Raw genomic sequence first — 21,039 nt, 5'->3', positions numbered from 1 at the left:
CACCATAGTCTGTGTACGTAAAAGCCAAACAAGATGCCATGGTCTGTGTACATTCAGACCAAACAAGACACCATAGTCTGTTTACGTTAGGCCAAACAAGACACCATCGTTTGTGTATGTTCAGGCCAAACAAGACACCATGGTCTGTGTACATTAAGGCCAAACAAGACACCATGGTCTGTGTACATTAAGGCCAAACAAGACACCATGGTCTGTGTATGTTCAGGCCAAACAAGACACCATGGTCTGTGTATGTTAAGGCCAAACAAGACACCATGGTCTAAATAGGTACCATGGTCTGAGGAACTTACGGTCTAATAATATGAACGTTATAGCCTGACAAGACAACATGGTCTGTACAAGGTCTTGGCAAACAAAACACCATTGTCTGTTCTAAAGTATTTCACTGAAAGTTACATTTCAAGAAAACAAAATTACAGCAAGTTTGTCCTTGTGTTTGGTCTCATTACCAAACATTCAGTAATAATAAAGTTAGCCTTTGCTCAGTTGATAGAAAACAAGTTGTGCTGACTCAGACAAACTGAAGTTTTCTTGCATGTGGAGCATGAAAAGTGATGCTTACGAGGCCCATCTAGTCACAGTTCAGGGTCACACTGAGCAAGCCGTCTGTTCACAATTAAATCTAATTTAATTTGTACAATAATAAAATAGTGTTAAATCAAAATGATTTGCTGAAGGTGCTACTACTATATGACTGTGTGTGTTTGGCCTGCCTGACAGCCTGACAGTGGTATGTGTTGTCAAGCTGCAAGGGTCACAGGAAGGATGCCATCTTTAGTGTCTTGTCTGATCAATTTGAAATCAGATGAAATTGGAAAAGATCACCTTCTGTCAGTGTTATTTTATACAATAATATCTGAAACCTAAAAACACCAAACTTGCAGGTGTCCAACTGGTCACACTATAATTTGCTGGTCAAAGGGAGGTAACCCATGTTACAAATTTCAATGTAAACTTTACGGTTGTGTTTTCAAAATTGAGTAATATAACATTGAATCAGTTTGATGAATTATTTTCAACTTGTTCAGACAATTTTGTATGATACTTTCTGCACATGAAATATATTGGTTTTGTGACTGCGACACCATGTGAAATACTTCTGTACAGAGAGATGAATCTGTCACTAATTATCCAAAGATTATTGTCTTACATAAATGCTCCAACTTGATATGTTACAGCTTTTTTTATAATTTTTTTATTATTTATATCACAAAATGTAGAGTTGAACATTTTGAAATATTTAGCATTTGCTTGACCTCATTTTGTTGGTAAGCTTCATATGCACGGTGAATTGAGACTATTTCAACAACTGGTAACCACACGGCAGGATGTGTTGCATGTTGGCCTGTCTGTGTGTGTAGCAGGCCAATATCCCAATGTAAGCCCAGTGTACATATTTCTGTCAGATATACGGCAGACTTAGTGCTAGATGTTGGAGGCAGCGGCAGTAGCAGCGTCTGTAACACCATCGCTGCTCACGTTGCCCCCAGCAGAATGTACAGTTTTTGAAACTTGACTTGTTTGCAAAGAATTCATTTGTAAATATTATTCTAAGAAATAAATGTTTAGAAGAATGAATTATTTGGTTTGTTCTCTTCATCTGTCATGAGACCAGGGCAACATATTTCATTTCGCCATGAACAAATGTCAGCCGAGTGTGCGTGAAAGAAGTACACGGCTTGGTTTTGTCTGTTGAATAACGCCACCATCAGCAACATCCCAGCACCATGAAGTCATCTTGGAGTCTGCACCAATGATCCATATGAGTGAGTGAGTGAGTGAGTGAGTGAGTGAGTGAGTGAGTGAGTGAGTTTAGTTTTACGCCGCACTCAGCAATATCTCAGCTATATGGCGGCGGTCAGTAAATAATCGAGTCTGGACCAGACAATCCAGTGATCAACAGCATGAGCATCGATTTGCGCAATTGGGAACCGATGACATGTGTCAACCAAGTCAGCGAAACTGACCACCCGATCCCGTTAGTCGTCTCTTACGACAAGCATAGTCGCCTTTTATGGCAAGCACATGGGTTGCTGAAGACCTATTCTACCCCGGATCTTCACGGGTCCCATGTGATTGAAGGCTGGAGCAAACATTCAAGTTAATGATAGGAATGGTTAATGATAGGAATGATCCTTCAAAATTGGATAACACACACAGTTAATTGACTGACTGAGTCTGACGACACAGTTGACTATACAACTGAGTCTCACCACACACAGCTAACCAACTGACTGAGTCAGACAATCCAATCTGTTAAATCACCTCTTATGACAAGCATCAGTACATTCAGATCTGTTCTAACCTGGAGTCTCCATATGGGGCTGACATGGAGAGGGTCAAGTGAGAAAGATGTGTGTGAATGAGGGAGTAAGCTCACTTAACTATGATGGTTGACACTGAGAATTTGTTAAAAGTATTGCAGTCCTCAGGAAACAAAGGTTGGTCCTGGAAATCTAGCTAATTGTGAGTAAAATTGTATTAAACACCCTGAGAAATACAGAAATATTTTCATATTATTTTAAGATTCACAAATGCTTTGAAAGACAGAGCTGATTTTCAGCGTTTACATTTATTTTTAAAGAAAAGTGTGTGATTCTTTGATTGTGAATTCTCTATAGACACAAATTTATGCAAACACCCCTCTCTATATTTTACAAGATTTCTTATCCAGAAAAAAACCTGTGTCCTACAAGTAAAATGTCAGGAGGTGAGAATACACACACCAGCCACTCCAAGATGTGACATATTAGTAAGAATTGTTTCACACTGTTGATCAGCTGTAACTACCAAGAGTTATTTACCAGCGCTAAATGTTTGCTGCAAAGTGAAAAGCCGTGACATGTGTGGCTGGATAATAATATATTGTGTGGGAAAGGGAACAAATACACTTTGCCTTGCGCCAAAGTATTATCTCCCTTGATGTGTCAAGGGAGGCTACTCTGTTAAGCTTAGCTGCATGGAGCCATGTGGCACGTGCTGTGAAGTCTTTCACTGGGAAACTCGAGTTCAAATGTGAAGGCAGGGGCCGATGAATGGAAGTACGGACTTGGTATGTAACAGTCCAATGGTAAGAAATATCGAAATGCTGATCATATGATAGATATGAACCATTATTTGAGTGCATTAACAGATTAATGCTTTCGTGAAATAACCATTGGTAAACATGAACTGCAGAATGTAATTGAAATTACCATGGAAAATATATGTATTGGATGAAGTCACATATTTAACAGACAATTCAAGCTGTGTATGTTGCACCTGCTTTAGTTGAGACAGATGATTTTACAGCAGCTTCCCAACCCGGTGCTTCAGTTGGTTCTGTGTCGAGTGTGGTGGCAGACGGCAGATGTTTGTGTCACGTGATCAGTGGGTATAGTGTGTCACTGGAAACTAAATGCGCACAGATTCACAGTTTAGGGGATATTTGACAGTAATACTCCACTGTTATCGTGAGTCATTTTAGAAGACGCTGATACAACATTAGAATCATCGATTGAGGGTGTTGAACAATTACACAGTGAGAAACTGGGGATGGGAAGATCATTTTACACAGTTCCATTGTTTGTAATATGTAAATTTGTGGAAATGGGGAGGGAACATCAAAATATGACACAGTCCATAGATTTATACCCCCTTGCCCTGTATTAGTTAAATGAACAGTCCATTACTGATGTGATACCGTCACTGACATTGTGGTGTACATGAATCAGCTACAGAGATTAGTGACCACGCTAGTAGTATTTTACTGGCAGTAGGATATCTAGATATGTACGTATACTGCTACAGAATTGGTGTCAGCACAAACTGATCAAACTTGTGTACAAAGTTGTGGTAACTTAATTCACTTTTCTGTTATTCTTTTAAACATGAGGTTAAATATTTCACATTATATAATCTGCATTGTAATAAGCCTTTCTAAGGTAAAACAAACTAAGGTCCCCGGGCCCATGAAGAAGGTTCATGGTAACTGTGTTCTCTGTTTTGCAAAAATCTATGGTCAAGGGGAAGTAACTCTATCTTAAAACATGTCAAATTCTTGATTACATTTTATTAGTAAACAAAGTAGAGTGCAATGTATCTGGGATTCAAGCCCATCCTCTCAGGGTAGGGCATTTTATTCCTTGTTCAAGGTGTACAATGGTTTCATATGAAAACAATTATTTTTCCTTATCCTGACTCATGCTCTTTTTGCTTGTCTTCTTCTATGTCTCCCTACGGCACTATATCCTTTGATTATTCTTACTTAGTTACCTCTACAAGTCTCTTTCTTCGCATAGAGGTTTAGCTAGTATCCTTCAACAATATGGTTTGATATTCTTATTAGTTATTTATAGAGGTTCGTATCCTTCATTTACTGCTGCTGCTTTATTCAAGGTTTACTCCGTGATTGTTCAGTAGATTACGTTGATGAAAATCTGTACTGTTTGCAAGTTACGTTTTTCTGCTGCTGATCCGCATTTAATATGCCCTAGCTGTACTGTACCATGTGCTTTCAGTTCACGTTGCAGTTTCTGTATTAATTTATCTCATTCTGCTTTTAACAAATATTTACTTTGCGTCCTGAGACGCGCAGCAGATAGGTCACATAAGGCATGGCTACTGAACCCCTCGCAAGTCAACTGCTGTCGGACGACCCCCTCCCGTCTGGTGTTCCACTGGAGTTACCCTCGGAGGAGAGGCGTGGGACGCAGTCCGCCGTCTCCAAGAAGCAGACTCCGCACCCCCAGGGCAGCGCCTACTACCAAGGGGAAAACAACGCAGTCAGTAAGAATTTTCTCAGCCGAGATTGTTTCCCGCCGCAGAACAGGGCCTGTATGATGAGCAGCCGCTCATCATACCTGATGTTCATCGCAAGAAACGACCGGTGTCAGCTACAGTGACGTCAGCACAGATCCTCAATCAGCCGGATGTATCAATGCTGAGGACTGACGATCTTCCCATGGGTCCTGTCGCTACCAACGCAGATAGGGCAGCTACTACAACTTCGCAGACTGTCCCGGGCGACCTGGTTCAACAGATTATGAAGTTGATGGAAGACCACTATGGACTGAAGAAGAAACAACCAGCCCAGGACCTGAGCCTTTGCGAAGGCTCCACCGCAGACGTCACCCCTGAGGGACCCCCTGTCAACGTAGCGGCTGCTACCAAGTCACCACTGAGGGACCAGCCTGCGCGAAGGACGTCACAGTCTACCTCTGCGAAGGACCCAGCCGATCAGCGCTCGCAAAGGACATCTAGATCGTCACCAGCCTCGGACTCTGATGATCAACATTCGCGAAGAAGGATCCTCTTATCCCCGGACTCTGCCTCGGACCACCAGCCTTCGCGAAGGTCAAGTCGTCACTCCCCAGGACCGGACTCAGATGAAGCTTCGTCTAGAAGGTCATCGAGGGATTCCCCAAGAGCTTCGCAAAGCTATTGTCATTCACCACAACGTCGATCTCCGCAAAGGTCACCTTACAGATGCAGCTCGTCAGGCCATTCTCCACTTTGATCTCCTCGCCGTTCTCCAAGTCGATCGCCTCGCCGTTCACCTTGTCGATCGCCGCATAGGTCTCCACGTAGATCACCACGCAGGACACCTCATAGATCACCACGTCGCTCGCCTCATAAGCCTCCACGAAAGTCTCCAGTCAGGTCTCCTCATACGTCGCCATGCACAGTTGTTCAAGTATACAGAACTCCACCTCAGTCACCATCGGAAGAGTGTCATCGGCCTCTTACCAACGCTCCGGATACCGAAGATGATGGAGGCATCATATTCTCCGACGCAGAATTACGCTACTGGATGGCCAACAACCTGGACCTGGCTTCGCCGTCTAAAGACAACAACCCGGCTCACACCTATCTCATGAGGGAGGACGACGCAGACACGATCACCCTGCCTCCGATTGACCCTATAGCAACGGTTCCACAGAACTTGGATACAGCTTTCCAATCAGCCACTGAAGCTCAGGGGCCGCACTTACCTAAGTTCAACGCCAAGAAGTTCTTTGCTCATAACATGGACCCATTCTACAAAGCTCAAGAAATCGACGATAACTTTAAAGTCATCAACGATGCCAAGGCCAAGACGTACAAGATCGAGGATCGCAAGCTGGCTCAAGTTGAAACTATGACCAGAAGAATGTTTTTTCGGCCTCGACAGATCCAGAACTATTAATGAAACTCTCATCACTAGATTCCGAGATTCTACATCAGAAGATGACAGAATGATATACTCAGCCCTCCTTATGCAGAAGAAGGACCAGCAATTCTTGACGGATCACCTTTCATCCATCTCAGCAGCTCTTACTCAGGCTCGTCGTCAAGGTCTCCTCACCACCTGTAGTTGGGGTGAACAGTTCACAGCACCTCTATTCACAGCCCCATGGTCAACGCCTTCCATCTTCGCTGGAGGAATTGATAAAGTCTCTAAAGAAGTCATCAAGGATTCAAGAGAAGTCCTCGTGATTAAATCGATTGACACTCTGACTAGCGTCATCAAGCAGACATCACAGAGATACTCCGGAAGATCGAAGTTCACTGGTTTACAGAGAGCACGGGACAGGAAGATGGCCGGATCCAGAAGTGGAAAGGACTCTTTTCGCCTCCCATTCTTTTCGCCTCCCAACTACAGGGGATGATCTGGAAGAGGCAGGGCACCCAGAGGCTCCCGCAACTATCGACGATGAAAGACGGGTTCGGAACGACTGGAGTCTTCCACCCCCAGCCGTTCCTGTACAACCTTCACAAGTGGGTGGACACCTTCAACTGCACTGGGAGAACTGGGGAATACTACAAGATCCATATGTCTCCAACATCCTTCAACACGGATATCGAATCCAACTACAGGCCACGCCTCTCCGCTTACAGTCAACCCTCACAAGTTCGACTTCCAGGCACAACAACTACTAAAGTTATGAGAAGCTGTTTCATCTCTCCTAACCAAGCAGGCCATAGAAATCGTGGATCAAGTAAACATCGAGCCAGGTTTCTACTCCCCAGTTTTTCTAGTGCCCAAGAAAAATTCCAAGGAAAAGTTCCGACTCATCTACAACATGAGCACGTTCAACAGGGATTATCTACGCAAACCGCCAACGTTTCGCATGATACATCTACCTCAATTACGGCACCTCGTTCGTCCGATGGACTACATGGCCAGTATAGATCTACAGGATGCCTACCTGCATATCCCGATACATCCCGACTCGAGGAAGTACCTACGGTTTACTCTAGACGGGAGGGTACTACCATTTGGAATATCATCGGCCCCCTGGTTGTTCACAAGAGTAACAAAACCCATCGTCACTTACCTACATCGTCAAGGGCTACGCAGTGCGTTCTTCCTCGACGACGGGATTCAAGTAGATCAAGATCCAGAGCGTCTCAAACTACAACTGAATTTCACCATCAAGCTACTAACACAGCTAGGATGGTTAGTGAAACTACTCAAGTCGGACCTAGAACCTACGCAAAACCTGCAATTTCTAGGCATTCGATTCCTCACGACACAGAATCGTGATCGTCGTACCATTCAGAGGACCGATGGCTCAAGATCCAACAGACCTTTCCACAAGCCTTACTCTCTCTGTTACCACTAAGACAGTGGCAGAGTCTGTTGGGTCTCCTCACGTCAGCACAAGACATGACAGCCAGAGGCAGACTACAGTTACGTCCATTACAGGTCCTCATCAACGCTCATCTCGACGACCTTCAACCATTCGGTCTACCGAATTACCTCAGACCTCATCTACTTTGGTGGACCAGGAGGTCGAATGTTTGCGAAGGCATCTATTTAACAGAGCCAGAGTTCAAAACCCATCTCTATGTAGATGCGTCGCTCCAAGGTTGGGGAGCTCATCTCGCCAACCGGACGGCATCAGGGTTATGGAACCAAGAAGAGAGCAAACTGCACATAAACATGCTCGAAATGAAAGCAGTAATCAACGCCTACTTCATTGGAGCACCATTCTACAGAATGCGCACCTAATGATCCACACCGACAACTCAACAGTGGCGCTTTATATAAACAAACAAGGTTCAACGAGATCATTGAACCTTTTGACTCTATGCTTCCAACTGTTCGATCTGATCGACGATCTAAACATACATGTCAGAGCATGCCACATTCCCGAGCCAAGAATGTACTAGCAGACGACTCTCTCTCGCCATATCTACCGCCACCGACGGAATGGAAACTCCACCCAGAAATCTTCGCCAGATTATCAGGGAAATAGGAGCTCCATTAATAGACCTATTCGCAACTCGCTTCAACAATCAGCTAACAACATTCGCCTCACCAGTCCCGATCCACAAGCGTGGGCAACGGACGCCTAAGCATATCCTGGGAAGGCCTCAATGCGATATCGCTTCCACCAGCCAGCTTAATACCAAGGGTGTTACAGAAAATCAGACAAACTCAGAGCCTCCAACTGATTTTGGTCGCTACTCTACTGGCCAGCTAGAACGTGGTTTCCCATTCTAATTCAAAAATCGGACAACCAATACTACAACTACCAAAGCGCCGAATCTACTTGTACACCCTCACACAAAACAAGCGCACGAAAACCCAGGAGCATTCCAACTTCAATGATGGACTGTATTAAAGTGTGTTTAAACAAGAGAGGTTATTCAGCCAGAGCGGCAAAAGCAGTCACGCTTTGCTTTGCGCAACTCTACACGCGAACTTGTATGATGACAAGTGGCACAGTTTTGAGACATACGCTGCTAAAAAGGGATTTACAGCTAGAAATGCTACACACCCTCAAGTGGCAGACTACCTTTGTCACCTACGACAAACCAAAAACGCCTAAAAGGCTTGACACTATCTACGATCTCGCAGCATTAAGTTCAGTGATAACTATGAGAACGGGTGTCAAGTTAACGAAGACGCCAGAGTTACTGGCCTTGCTACGCTTCATTCCGGATTGGAGGATCAGAAACAGAGATTTCAAGGCTCCAGCATGGGATCTAAATATAGTGCTCCAACACCTCACAAGTGAGGCTTATGAACCACTGGAATCAACATCGTTCAATTTCTGACGCAGAAAACACTGTTCCTGCTATCCCTAGCAACGGCAGCCAGAGTATCAGAAATCCACGCTCTAGACTACGAGAGAACACGTTTTGATGAGAATCAAAACACAGTGCATATGGGACTGCGATGGGACTTTATCGCCAAGAATCAAATACCAGGTCAACCAGACAGATTATTCCATGTCCCTGCACTTTCCTCGATACTCGGACCTCATGATATGCTTGATCTATCATTATGCCCAGTGAGAGCACTCAAAGTTTATTTACAACGATCCAAAACGAGGCGAAGAAAACTCAAGCGGTTATTCATCCCTCTATCTACAGCAACTGAGACCGAAGTCTCACATACCACGATATCGATATGGATCAGAACTGTCATACTTCGAGCCTACAAGACTGCAGGACTCGACCATCCAAGAGCATCTAATCCTCACGAAATCAGAGCACTTGCTTCGACACTCGCTCTACATGGAAATTGCTCATTGAATACCATTATGGAGGGCTGCTTTTGGAAATCCGACATGGTGTTTGCTAACCACTACCTGAGAGATATCGCCACTGAGGACGTCTCAGGTATTCACCATTTCGGACTATTGGTTTTAGCACAGCAGTTGACAGTTCCTCGTAGACGATGAGACATAGTCTCACGAGATTATATCTGTATATACTATATCAGTATTTATCAAGCTTACAAACTCTACGGAGTTTTTGCTTGTTGTATACCTTAAGCCTACATAAGTCTTAAAACCCAGTACCTATGTTACATGTACTATTGGGTCGCTTCTCCACTTTGGAGTCGCTTATTCCTGTATTATTTTAATATTGTAGTACCCCCATCTATGGCAGCTGGTAGAACTTATGTATGATAGCAGCAGAAATTAATTTAATTACAGTGCCATTATGAAGTTCCCGTAGGGGGTTATTACATCTAAATCACTAATTAAAATCCAAAGTATCTGTTCCCACCTCCGATTCCGTCGGATTCTACAAGCAAAAAGGACATGAGTCAGGATAAGGAAAAATATGTAATTTTCTGAATAAAATTGATTTTTTATACTTATCCTGACTCATGAGGTAAGCCCTCCCATTTCCCTGAAAATTCAAGTGTCAGGCTCGTTAAACAGGAGAGAGTGAAGCATGTGGGATGTGGTGGCGCCACCTTTCCCGCCAAAAGGGGCAAAGAGAGGCAACTCTTGGTGAGTATTGATTAGTGATTTTAAATTGAAGGGAGCTTCAATTAGGGAGATACAAGTGTTCCACTATGTTCGCAAGAAGAAGAAGACAAGCAAAAAGAGCATGAGTCAGGATAGGTATAAAATATCAATTTTATTCAGAAAATTACATATTTCATTTGTTGTAATATATAGTTACCTATTTCCTTGCACCTTTCTTTACTTTATTTATCCACTGGTTTAACTAGTTTAACTGTTGATTATCCAGATTTAAATTAAATATCTAAATATTTAAATATTTCCTCTGATATTTGTTTGATGTATCCACTATTTTGCATAGTTCAGCTAATTTACCAGGTACTCACTGTTTTAACGGATTTCTCCATGATTTATGGGTTCTGTTGCCCTGTGTACCTATTTTCCACAATGTTTTACCTGAATTATCCACTGTTTTACCTGTCTTATACATGTCTTACCTGATATACCTAGATTTTTCCAATGTTTTGTCCAAATCTTTACTTAGCATACCTGATTTGCACTCTTTGTACAGCCTCGTCTGCAAGGCTAATTTGAAATGTTATTATGTACAAAGCTACTCATTGTAATTGTAGTGAAGACTTCATAATTTGAAAGTACTTTCCGGAATTGTGATGAGAAAATATAAAAGTCACACACCTGTGCTTTTCATTGCAACTTTGTTCAAATAAATTAAGATTTTGATGTCAGTTGGTTGATAAACAGACTAAATACAGTCATGTAAAGAATGTGTAACTGACTTTCTACCCTCAACAGAGGATGTTTGCTCAGGTGATAAGGATGTGATGAACAGTATGATCAGTATCAGCACCTGGAAATGTTAAAATGTTTCTTAATGAAGAGGGATAATGTTTTTCACAGAAACATGTCGTTAAAAAGAACATTACACTGGATCTGTGTGTAAGGAGTCTCAATCTCCATTTGGAATAGACCGCGTCCGTGGTGTAGTGGTTAGAACGTCTGCCCGGAGAGCGGAAGGTCGCGGGTTCGATCCCCGACCGCGTCATACCAAAAAGACGTTAAAATATGGTACTTGTTGGTCCCTGCCTGGTGCTCGGCATTAATGGGTACAACAAGGACTGGTCGGTTCAGAGTCAGTATAATGTGTCTGAGTGGGGTATTCATGCTTCACTGCGGTTAGGTATCTCAGTGGGCTAGCACTATAAAACCAGCTTTTGTCTGGGCTAGTACAAGCAGCCGCACATACACACGCATGCACGTTGTCATATGAGTGAAATATTTTCAAGCACGATGTTAAACCCAATTTCACCTCACCTCCACAAAAATGGTAGTCGGACAACTGGTAGTCTAGACTACGGACTTTGTGTACCCCTCTGATAAGTGTAAATTGGCATGGCTCCCATGGCCGAAAGCTATGATTACACAGTGCCATTTAGAAAGTGGCCAAATGTAACAAATATTATATTTGGAATTACAGTTTCTTAGTAAAGTACAAATTCTAGTACCTTTTTCTAGTCAATTTTTGTGGAAGTCACGGTAGCTGAGCAGGTTAGGCAGCTGACTTTGTGTGCTGGTAATTAGGTGCCTGACTCTGAGGGTGTGGGTTTGAATCCCAGATGGGACTCAACCCCAAAAAGTACTAGAATCTGTACTTTACTAAGAAAGTGTAATCCCAAATATAATATTTGTTACATTTGACCACTTTCTAAATGGCATTGTGTATTCATTCACACACATTGTTTCACACCCACCTACACTGACTCAGTGGCATTTCAAATCTTACTGGACTATGAGGATGGTTGTTACAGGCATCTTGCTTACATCTGTATGAAGTCCAGTAGTTTTTCAGAAAAAACACAGTGGACAAAGGCTTGTGACCCAGCTCACTGTGACAAGGGGTGGTGGGCTAGCCTAATGGTTATAATGTCTGCTTGTCAAGCTGAAGATCCGGGTTTGATTCCCCACATAGGTACAATTTGTGAAGCCCATTTCTGGTATCCCCTGCATGATATTGTTTCTGATGTTATGTTCAGAAATGAAACCAAGATATTTTCCAGACTTCTATCTGTGTTTATATGCTTCTGTTCAAGATGAATTCACAATTTTAGAAAACTTATGATTTTTGAATCAAGAAAATACAAATAGTTTGAATCTGTCAGTTACACTAAAAAATACAAAATCTAAAAACACACAAGTCATTCTGGAACTAATATAAATACAATATAAAACAACTTCAAAGCAATGAAGGTTGGATAAGAAAAAACAGTTGCAGCTATCATTTAAAAACTGAACTTATTTTTTACAGATGAAATGTTCAGAACTGAAGCCATACACAAAACTGTAAACTGAAACTCAAGCAAGCCATCAGAAACATTTTCACCTCAGAAAACTTTGACCTATAAAGTTGAAACTTCATGTTCTTGTAACAACCAGTGGTAGCAGCCCAATGTTTCAAAGGTTTGAATCTCAAAAGCCGTTAATGGGCATAAGGTACAAATAAAATTTGGTATATGTGTAGTGGGGTTCAACATACATGTCATTTTTTAGCACAATGTATGTTTACTCGTGAAGATCCGGGTTAGAATTGGTCTGCAGTAACCAATGCTTGTCGTAAGAAGACTAACAGGATTGGGTGGTCAGGCTCACTGACTTGGTTGACACATGTCATGATATCTCAACTGCGTAGAACAATGTCTCATTCTGTTGATCACTGGATTGTCTCGTCCAGACTCGATTATTTACAGACTGCTGCCGGAATATTGCTGAGTGTGGACTTAAACAACAAACCAACCAACAAATTATTTTATGTTTAACCTTGTTTTGACCCATTTCTGAAATGATCTCAAAAGGCATATTTGACCCTAATAACATCTTTCCCTATGAAATTGCCAGACAGGAGCTGAATTTAGGATGTATGTTTCCTCTTATGGTGATACCCATGAAGATCCCGGATAGAATTGGTCTCCAGTAACCCATGCTTGTCATGAGAGGCAACTAACGGGATCGGATGGTCAGGCATCAGGGGTGGAAATAACTTTAACATTGCTAATTTACTCCGGTACAGTGGCACATGTAAAATCACTTGCCCTGATAATTTTTCCATTATACTGGCCGATTTTCTTGTTGATTTTTTAAAAATAAACAACATAATTAACATTGGAAAGTCAACTGGACACCGGTACAACGTGGCAAACAAATTTGCTAGCCATCCCTGGGCTTGCTGACTTGGTTGACACTAGATCTATGCTCATGCAGTTGATCACTGAATTGTCTGGTCCACACTCGATTATTTACAGGCTGCCGCTATATAGCTGGAATACTTCTGAATGTGGTGCTAAACATCAACCAACCAATCCATCTTATGGTGATATCATATATTTTTCCTTATCCTGACTCATGCTCTTTTGCTTGTCTTCTTCTTCTTGCGAACATAGTGGAACACTTGTATCTCCTTATTTGAAGCTCCCTTCAAAATAAAATCACTAATTGGTACTCACCACGAGTTGCTCCCCTTTGTCTCCCCTGGCGGGAAAAGGTGTCGCCACCCTCTGGCCATGTGCTCCACTCTCTCCTTCTTCGCCCAGTGAGCAGGATGTGAGAGCGCCTTGTGTCTCCTTACACACATATCCTTTGATAATCTCTTAGTTTTTACCTCTCATAGGTTACTATAGAGGTATAGCTAGTATCCTTTACTATTTGTATTGATTAATTATCGTATTTCTACTGTTTATTCACGTGTATTCGTGATTGTTCAGCTAGCTTTACGTTCATGAAAATCTGTACGATTTGTAGATTACGTTTTTCTGCCTCCGATCCACATGTAATATGCCCTAGTTGTTCTACGCCGTGTGCGTTTAATTCACGCTGCAGTTACTGCATTAATTTATCTCATTCTGCATTTAATAAATATCATCTTTGCGTCTTAAGACGTGCTGCAGATAGATCACATGCAAAACAAGGGCAAAACATGGCAGAGAGTCCAGATATTCCTTCCAGTCAGCTGCTAGCGATCGACCCTCTCCCGTCTGGTGTTCTGCTAGAGACCCCTGCGGCAGAGGAACGTGGGACGCAGTCCGTTACCTCGAAGAAACGACCGGCCTCCCCAGACATCCCGTCATTGCAGACTAAGTCTAAGAGGGCCTCATCGTCGTCTCAACGCAGATTGAGGACACCCAGGGCAGCGCAGACTTCCAAAGGGAAATCTACGAAGACAGCAAGAACTTTCTCAGCCGAGATCGTTCCAGCAGCAGAGTTGGGCCTCTACGATGATCAGCCGATAATCATCCCCGACTTACGGCAGAAGAAGCGACCGGTGTCAGCGACTGTGACTTCTGCAGAGATCTCCATGCAGCCTGATGCCTCTACACCGACGTCAGACGTCATTGATGTGAACCCCATCGCAGAAAAGATGCCGACGACTTCGTCACAGATCATCCCAGAAGACATGATGCGGCAGATTATGAACATCATGGAGGACCACTACAAACTGCGCAAAGCAGGGTCCGAGTTTCGCTGGAAGGCTCCAACGTGACAGCACCCCAGAGGCACCCCCTCCAACGTAGCAGCCAAGACGATGTCACCTTCGCTAAGGAAGTCCCGCACCACCTTGATCGGCGGACCTAGATGTACAGCTCTTCGCGAAGGCCTTCGCTAAGGCGGGAGAGATCATCACCATCTTCGATTTCATCTCTAGATATGGACTCAGACCATCAGACATCACGGAAGCCTTCGCGAAGGTCATATCATCGATCCCCCGGACCGGACGCAAATGAAGCTTCGCGAAGGCATTCGCGAAAAGACATATGATTCCAGATCTTCATCGTCTAGAAGAACATCGAGGGACTGCCGAAGAGCTTCGAAGCTATCAACATTCACCTCACAAGTCTCCGAAGATCATCCCATAGGACGATCTCCACTCCGCTTCATCACCAGGTCGATCACCCATCAGATCTCCACATAGAGCGGCGCACAAGTCAACTAGATCGCCACAAACCTCATCAGATATTCAGATAGCTACACGCAGTCCCGAAGAGCATCTACAATTTATTAATGATGATGGTTTTGAGGATGATGGAGGAATCATATTTTCTGATGCAGAGATCACGGTATTGGATGGTCAATAACCTAGATCTCACATCACCATCTAAAAGTGGCAATACAGCTCAGACGATTTGATGAAGGAAGATGATCCAGATGCAATCACTCTACCCCGATCGACCCGATTATGGCAGTGCCACAGAATCTAGATGCAGCTTTCCAGAAAGCTACGAAAGTTCAGATACCACATCTACCCAACTTTCAAGCCAAGAAGTTCTCCACGCGATAACATGGACTCCTTCTACAAGGCCCAGGACATCGATGAGAACTATAAGATCATCAGCGATGTAAAGAACAAGATTTACAAGATGGATGATCGCAAGTTGGCTCATATAGAAACCATGACGAGACGTGATGTTCTTTGGGTTAAATAGATCTAGGACGATCAATGAGACTCTTATTACTAGATTCGGGATTCCACGACGGAAGATGATAGAATGATTTATTCTGCCTTACTTATGCAAAGAAAGATCAGCAGTTTTAACGGATCATCTTACATCTGTTTCAGCAGCACTGACCTTAGCTCGTCGTCAAGGCCTCCTCGCCTCCTGTAATTGGGGAGAACTTTACAGCCCCACTTTATACAGCCCGTGGTCGACAACATCCATCTTTGACGGAGAAATCGACAAGGGTCGCCAAGGAAGTCTCTAAGGATTCCAGGGAAGTCCTTATGATTAGATCGATGGACACACTAGCCAGCGTCATTCGTCCAGACTTCACAAAGATACTCAGGCAGATCTAAGTTCACGGGCCTACAAAGAGCAAGAGACAGGAAGATAGCCAGCTCTAGAGGTAAAGATTCTTTTCACGCCCCATATGGCAACTATAGAGGAGGATCAGGAAGAGGCAGGACACCCAGAGGTTCCCGCAATTATAGACGCTGAAACACAGGTTCAGAATCGACTGGAGTCTTCCACCCCCAGCCGTTCCAGTACAACCAGCTCAAGTGGGTGGACGCCTCCAACTACACTGGGAAAACTGGGGAATACTGCAAGATCCTTACGCCTCCAACATTATTCAACACGGATTTCGGTATCCTCTACTGGACAAGCCTCCGCTGACAATCAAACCCCCAAGTTCGACATTTACGCAATAAACTACCAAAGATAAAGAGAGGCTGTCTCATCACTCCTATCCAAACAGGCCATAGAAGTAATAGATCAAGCAAACGCCGAACCAGGTTTCTACTCCCCAGTTTTCCTAGTTCCCAAGAAAAACTCCACGAGAAATACAGACTCATCTACAACATGAGCTTTTTCAACAAGAACTATCTACGCAAACCACGAAGTTTCTCAGATGATACATTTACCTCAGTTACGCCAGATGATTCGTCCTATGGACTACATGGGCAGCATAGATCTACAGGATGCCTACTTGCACATCCCCATTCATCCCGATTCCAGGAAATACCTACGATTTACTCTAGAAGGGCTACATTACCAGTGGAAAGTACTCCCATTCGAATATCATCAGCCCCTGGCTATTCACGAGGATAACGAAACCGATTATCAAATTTCTACATCGTCAAGGGCTACATGAGTGCGCTTTACTCGACGACGGGATACAAGTAGATCAAGATCCACCGCGCTCAAACTACAGTTAAATTACATCATAAAGCTACTAACACAACTAGGTTGGTTAGTAAACTTACGCAGTCGGACCTAGTACCATCGCAAGACCTACAGTTCCTAGGTATTCGATTCATCACAAATCGCGAACCGTGATATGGTACCAGAAGACCGTTGGCTCAAGATACAACAGACCATTCCACCAGCTCTACTCTCCGCTACCACTGCGACAATGGCAGAGCCTACTAGGTCTTCTCACATCAGCCCAAGACATGACTGTCACAGGCAGATTACAGTTACGTCCCCTACAGGTCCTCATCAACGACATCTCAACGATGTACAACCATTCAGTCTACCAAACATCTCAGACCACATCTACTATGGTGGACCAAGGAATCGAATGTCTCGCGAAGGGATTTGTTTAGCAGAGCAGGAATACAAAACCCATCTGTATGTAGACGCCGTCACTCCAAGGTTGGGGAGCTCATCTCACCAACCACACGATATCAGGGTTATGGAATCAGCAAGAATGCAAACTCCATATAAACAGTCTAGAAATGAAAGCTGTAATCAACGCCATTCTACATTGGAGCACATTTCTACAAAATGCGGCCTAATGATCCATACAGACAATTCGACAGTGGCGTTCTACATAAACAAGCAAGGCTCAACGAGATCGATGAACCTTTTGAACCTAAGCTTTCAACTGTTCGATTTAATACAAGATCTAAATCTACATGTCAAAGCAGTGCACATTCCCGGAGCCAGAAATATACTAGCAGACGCTCTCTCTCGCCCTCATCTACCATCACCGACAGAGTGGATGATCAACCGAAAATTTTGCACAGATAATCAAGCAATTAGGCGCGCTAATAGACCTATTCGCCACGCTGATTCAACAATCAGCTACCGACATTCGTGTCACCAGTCCCAGACCCCAAGCTTGGGCAACGGACGCTTCTAAGTCTATCATGGAAGGCCTCAATGCGTGCAGCTTTCGCCGCCCAGCAATAATACCTCAAGTATTACAGAAAATCAGACAAACACAGAGCCTACAACTCACTTTGGTCGCTTCCTACTGGCGGCCAGAACGTGGTTTCCCATACTAATTCAAGAAATCGGTCAACCAACACTGGAGCTACCTGCCAAGCGAAAACCTGTTAATTCATCCTCACACCAAACAAGTGCACGGAAACCCAGCAATGTTCCAACTACACGTATGGACTGTATACAAATGTGTTTAAACAAGAGAGGATATTCTGCCAGGGCGGCAAAAGCAGTCACGCTTTGCCTTTACGTTACTCAACTCGTGAATCCTTGTACGGCACGACAAGTGGCACAGTTTCAAAAATTATGCAACAAAGAAAGGGTTTACAGCAAGAGAGGCTTCACAACCTCAAGTGGCAGACTATTTGTGTTACCTACGCCAAAACAAACATTTAAAAGGTTCAACGATATCAACATATCTTGCCGCTTTAGCTCTGTAATCACCATGAGAACGGGTGTCAAATTGACAAGATCTCCAGAGTTACTGGCCTTACTACGAAGCTTTCGATTGAGGACCAAAAGCGGAAGTTCCACGCCCAGCTTGGGATCTGAATGTAGTGTTACAACACCTCACGAGTGAGGTCTATGAACCCTTTGAATCGACAAACTTTGAATTTCTCTCACAGAAAACATTGTTTCTGCTATCGCTAGCCACAGCAGCAAGAATGTCTGAAATTCACGCTCTGGATTACGAGAGGATACAGTTTGATGACAATCATAACACAGCGCACCTCGGATTAAGATGGGATTTCATTGCAAAGAATCAACTGCCAGGTCAACCAGACAGATTATTCCACATCCCGGCGCTTATCCTCTATTCTCGGATCACAAGATACACAAGACCTATCACTGTGTCCGTAAGAGCCCTCAAAGTTTATTTCTGACGATCCAAAACTAGGAGAAGATTTCTCAAACGCTTATTCATCCCATTATCGCCACTTAATCAAACAGAAGTGTCACGGACCACAATATCTATTTGGATAAGGACTGTCATTCTCCGTGCCTACAAGGCAGCAGGCTTGGACCCACCAACAGCATCAAATCCACATGAGATCAGGGCACTGGCCTCTACCCTCGCCTCTACACGGTAACTGTTCCTTGAACACGATTATGGAAGGATGCTATTGGAAATCTAACATGGTATTTGCTAATCACTACCTAAGAGACATCACTACAGAAGATGTCTCTGGCATTCACCATTTCGACCACTGGTCCTCGCTCAGCAACTGACAGTCCCTCGTGGCGCTTAAAATATTAGCCTCACAAGATTAATATGTATTTTATACATACTCATCTAGCTTATAACTCTAAGGAGTTTTAGGGCTATGTATATATGTTCAGCTTAAGTATTCTACCTTAAGCATATACTTGGATATAGTCAATTTCAGTGCCTCTATCAGAGTCACCTATATATATATATATATAATTTATATGTATTGTTCAATATATTCATAATGTAATTCCCTTTAATGGCTTTATATAACCTATGGTTTTCTTTATACAGGATACATCCTAAATCTAAGACTTCATGAAGTTCCCGTGGGGATATTACAGCATATCTATACAAAATCACTAATTATAAATCCAAAGTATTCTGTTACCCACCTCCTCGCTCCATGAGGATGCTACAAGCAAAAAGAGCATGAGTCAGGATAAGGAAAAATATGTAATTTTTAGAGTAAAATTGATATTTTATACTTATCCTGACTCATGAGGTTAGCCCTCCCATCCTCCCCACATAACACTTTGGATTTCCCTGTAAATTCAAGTGTTGGGCTCGCTAAATCAGGAGAGAGTGGAGCACATGGCCAGAGGGTGGCGACACCTTTTCCCGCCAGGGGAGACAAAGGGGAGCAACTCGTGGTGAGTACCAATTAGTGATTTTATTTTGAAGGGAGCTTCAAATAAGGAGATACAAGTGTTCCACTATGTTCGCAAGAAGAAGAAGACAAGCAAAAGAGCATGAGTCAGGATAAGTATAAAATATCAATTTTACTCTAAAAATTACATTTTGTTGAAAACATGAGATTTTAGTTTTTACTCAAACAGTATTTGTGCAGTGTGTATTTGCATACTTATCAATATCTGTCTCTGTTGACATTGAAACTGCCGACTACATATGCAACTGAGCAGGTGGTAATAGTTTTTATTGTAGGTATAGTCGATAGAATTATCATCAAGCCGCCCACAATTTATCAGGCAAATTATAGGAAAACTCCAATATGATAATACTTGATGGTGTCTGGATGTATCGGTATGACTCTCTTGACGCACTCGACTGATGATTGAAGAATGTATGTATGGAACAATTTGATCAGTAACAATTGAGGCTGCAGGCGTTCTTGCTACTTCAAATGAATAAAACCAAATGTTAATATTAGGGCTATAATGATGCATCGAACTATCGATGGTTTGCAATTGTTGAGTCTCTGATAGCAATTAATCGATGGTAGAAACAAAAAACTACTGATGCATTGATAATATGTGTGACTATCAATAGTTTAGTATTGTGACTTCTGTTGATAAATGCGCAGCGCAAAATACAGGAAGTACGAAATTTGTTCACTTTGATTTAAAGTTATCTGCTCCTGTTACCGCTTAAACAAACATGACTGTTTACTTGATCTGGGTTTTGATTTTTTTGCCAGTTATCAAAAGAGACTGAAACTACTTGTTTTTATTTCAAATAAACTATACATTCATTTAGGAAATAACTTCAAATGAGACAATTCAAGGAGAAAAAAAGTATTGCAATAGTATTGCAATAGTTCATCGCAATAGACTATCGCTATCGCAATAGTTCTTTCCCCCTCAATAGTTACCCCTAGTTAATATCGTAATTAGCGGCTAAAAATAGCTATAAGTATATCAGGCAGTTACCTTGTTTGAGGAGTATGCCCATAATATCCACGCATACGAACAATATCCCATACATCTAAAGCTGTGTAAAGAAACTTGTTTGATGTGTCTTTGTAACAATATAATATTTAAAAATATTGAAGGCATTTTGGGATATTATAAGCAGAGCTCGTCTCCCGACTGACTGTTTCACAACAGCATCTTGTCTCATTGGTAAGCTGGGATAGCACTAGTGATATCTGTGTTCATGATATCCA

General features: G+C 42.8%; 1 long non-coding RNA gene across 1 annotated transcript; it reads left to right on the top strand.

The window, feature by feature from the left end:
* The first annotated feature begins 46 nt into the window (after positions 1-46).
* LOC124276170 lies at positions 47-15,019 on the top strand. The gene is made up of 3 exons (XR_006898436.1): positions 47-214; positions 4,027-4,031; positions 15,010-15,019. It is a non-coding gene; the product is annotated as an uncharacterized LOC124276170 (long non-coding RNA).
* The last annotated feature ends 6,020 nt before the right edge of the window (positions 15,020-21,039 follow it).

The sequence above is a fragment of the Haliotis rubra genome, unplaced genomic scaffold (assembly GCF_003918875.1).
Source record: "Haliotis rubra isolate DU_JTF1 unplaced genomic scaffold, ASM391887v1 Scf105, whole genome shotgun sequence".
Classification (NCBI taxonomy): domain Eukaryota; kingdom Metazoa; phylum Mollusca; class Gastropoda; order Lepetellida; family Haliotidae; genus Haliotis; species Haliotis rubra.
Note: the sequence above shows the minus strand (reverse complement) of the source record. Positions and strands in the feature narration are given on the sequence as shown.